Below are 3,400 nucleotides of genomic sequence, written 5' to 3'. Positions count from 1 at the left end.
AAAAGATATGTGGCCATCCACTGCCATTCTTCCAGAGACCACAACTTCTGTGACCATACCCTTACAAAATGGGCCACTCCAGCTCTGTGCTTCAATCATTCCTATAAACTCTAAGGAAGCATCTTAGACTCCAGGCATCCCCTTTTGCCATTTGAGCCCGCTCTTACTTAAAAGGCCTTTGCAAAGAGACCATTTCCATGGGCAAGAACACAACAATCACTGCCCCACCTGCCTCCCAGCCTAGTCCCTAGCTCCTGGACCCTTACAGTCCCCAGCAGTGGTCATATCATTTCACCCAGGTCCCAGAACCTATCCTGGCTCCAGGAAAGGCCTCAGCATTCCACACAGGCTACAAAAGCTGCAACAAACACCTTAAACTCTGGCCTTTTGAGGACACCTAAGCCTTCCATCCCCTGCCCAACCACCTTTCCTCCCTCCAGCCCATTCAGTCTTCCACCAACTTCTTAACAAATCAAGCTCCCATTTATTAAGTGACTCATTCAGCACAACAGTCCCATATTTTTTGGAGGATTCATTTCATGCTTTTAGACCCCCAAATGTGTGTCTTCTTGTGGGAGAAAACTGCCTTTCACCCTTTACTAGGACGACGCTGGATTTTGAGCATGAAAAATGGCGGAACTGATATTGCCAAAACCGTTAGCACAGGGTCTCGCGATGAGAGAACTAGCTGGTAACAGCCGCAGCATTTCCAGGATTCATCATTCATTGGGCTACTGACCTGTCAATCACATCTGCCGAGCCAATGAGCAGCACCGCCTCACAAGACACGGAGGTTGGAGGGCAGGCCAGGGGTTCCCCGGCTATTTGTGCCCTGAGGTGGTCTTGCCACCCTCACTTGTTAATCTCACCGCTGGGGTCTGTGCACCCCAGGCGGGTGGGCGTGGGGCAGAATGGTGGAGTCTGCAGAGACCCAACCGCAGATTCGGGCCTTTGGAGGGGGACAGGGGAAAATGCTGAGCACTAACTAAATGTCAGGGTTTGGTAATAGTATTTGGAAGGCTACATTGGTTGGATTCTGCCACATTCCTGCCAGTTCCCTCACTGTGTGAACCTGAGTTGGTCTCCTGGGCCTCAGTTGCTTTTTCAAAAGGAGGAGGATTCCTCGAGATCGTTCAAACTACTTTTTTGAAATTTTGGAGGACAAGAAGGGCAGAACCCAGCTTAACCACGGGCCAGTAAATTATGAACCTGGGGAAGGGAAAGTGGGTGTGAACTGGAAAAGCAGGACCAGGATCCAGAGCCAAGAGGGTGCTCCAAAGACATATAGGAGGGATGCCCTCCAGCCTGAGGAAGAACTTGAGGAGGTGGGATAGCTTGCCAGAAGGGCCTCTGAATGTGGACTCAAAAGACAGAACAAACGTTTTGGTCCAGTGTCCACTCAGGCAGGGTTGGGGGTGAGGGAGGGAGCTCCCCCGAAGAATCCTTTCCAATCCCATTTATGGGTCATTGTGGGGGTTTTTCCTGGAGTGTCGCAGAAACGGTCCCTTGGAAACATTCGGTCTCTTCTGGCCAAGTCAAGCAAGGATTTGTTCCCACAGATCTGTGAACCCCCTTCATGCGCAGTCTTCTGTCTTCTCCACCAACACCACCTGCAGAATCTGACAATGACCGTTGGGCTTTTCCATGAGACCACAACACAATTTCCTGCCACGTGGAAGGGAGACAGAAGAATTGTTTGGCAGCAAGAGGTGAGCGTGAGTAAGGAAAGAGGAACTCTTTCGGCTCTTCGCAGCCCTCCTCCTCCTCTCTTTTTACCCCCCCCCCTTCCTTCTGCCCAGCCATTTCCTCCTCCCACCTGCTGACTCCAGCAGGGCCTCACCAAGTCCCACTTTTCACTGCCCCCTCCCCAGAAATGCAGGGGGCATGCTCCGGAAGGGCTGTTCCCTGGCACAACGTCTCCATTGTCTGCTCCACTGAGAAGTAATCAGCTTCCAGAAAGTTTGAGAAATTGCTTTTCAGCAAGAGGGCATCAAATCGGTTTAGAGGAATGGTCTGTAATGAGTACAGTTGGCAAAGCCATTTCTCTGACCCTGGGTATCTGAGTACTTGACATTGGCCTTTGTGAGTTAGAGCTTGTCAGCTGAGGAGCTGTAATAAGTTTGTCCAGACCCAAATCATGTCTTGCCGCTTAAGCTTCTACCCAAAAGATTTCTACTTCTCAAACCATCCACCTCCCCCTACCACTGATTTATTCCCCCCCGCCCCCCGCTTTCTTTTTCTTGCCTTTATTCTGTTCTCCTTACCATCTCTTTTCCTGTGTCTTTCTCTCTGGCTTGTTTTTCCTTTTGTTTCTGAAGCCAAACTGGATCCCGGAGACTATGTAGGGATATTGATTGTCCAGAAGAAGAGACGTAATCTGAGCATCAACCTCAAGAGGCGGACCCACCCTCCCTGGCTTAGCAGCGGCGAATGCAGCCCCCCACCCGGGTCCTCAAATGCTCTCTCAGATACCCCCTTGGTATCTGGTTTAATCTCCAAGCTGACTACAAAGGGGTACCCCCCCCCATTCTAACCCAGCATCCCCAGTGATTATCCCCACTGATTCCTTCCTCCCATATCCCCCCCAAGGCAGGTCCCTACGGAAGCAAAACATAGTCACCTTAGACTCTGGCATACTGAGACCCGCCCTGATCCTGTCGGCCTCTCCTTCTTGCCAATTTTGTACTTAATAAAAATATTATTAAATGGCATGCGCGTGTCTCAAGGATTGTATAAGGGTTATTTCAAAACTTAACATTAAATTGCATCCTCTTTTCTTTTCGCGTCTTCTTCCCTATTGTCTCCTTTCTGGGACCAAGACGCGAGGGAGAGGCTGAGAATGAAGGTAAAATTGCAGAAAGTGTGACAATATCCATATCACAGTAGGAAGTGCCCGTGAAGCTTGCCACACAAAGCGGGGTGTGTGAGAACACAAATGGCCCTGCTCCCTGCCCCCAGCCAAGAAAATCGTTTCCCTGAGCGCCAGACACAGTCTTCAATGAGGAGAAAGGAGAGGGGGACATTTTCCCTGCTCTATTAGGATGTTATGTGACAAAGACTTAGAGGTCAGAAAGACCTTTCTGTTACTTGTAAGAATAGAAGCCCTTAAGACAGTTGCATTTGGGTGGGTCCATCTAGTCAACTATTGTGTAGCTGTTAAAAAATACATCTGAAGACTTTTTTCTTATGACAGGCAGAAAAAAGCATATTCTAAAACTGTATGTGCAGTATGTTCAGAATCTTCTAAAGATAAATGCCAAAACTTCCAGAAGAGGGAGTTACGGCTGCTTTTTATTTTGTCACACATCTCTCTGTTTTCTACAATGAGCAGGTACTATTATCAGAAAAAAAAAAAAATCCAAATTGTACAATGAGTTGGTTCTTCACTGTTGTAAAGGAA

General features: G+C 48.6%; 1 long non-coding RNA gene across 1 annotated transcript; it reads left to right on the top strand.

Annotated features, from left to right (window-relative positions):
* Positions 1-827: 827 nt before the first annotated feature.
* On the top strand, positions 828-2,711 carry LOC146405272 (uncharacterized). The gene is made up of 3 exons (XR_014839194.1): positions 828-1,325; positions 1,560-1,709; positions 2,319-2,711. It is a non-coding gene; the product is annotated as an uncharacterized LOC146405272 (long non-coding RNA).
* Positions 2,712-3,400: the final 689 nt, after the last annotated feature.

This window comes from Sus scrofa, chromosome 2, assembly GCF_054392235.1.
Source record: "Sus scrofa isolate SSC_HxYL_T2T_F1_AM1 chromosome 2, Sscrofa_HxYL_maternal_Yorkshire_Landrace_v2.0, whole genome shotgun sequence".
NCBI classification, from domain to species: domain Eukaryota; kingdom Metazoa; phylum Chordata; class Mammalia; order Artiodactyla; family Suidae; genus Sus; species Sus scrofa.
The sequence above is the reverse complement of the archived record's forward strand: the minus strand, read 5'-3'. Positions and strand labels throughout refer to the sequence as shown.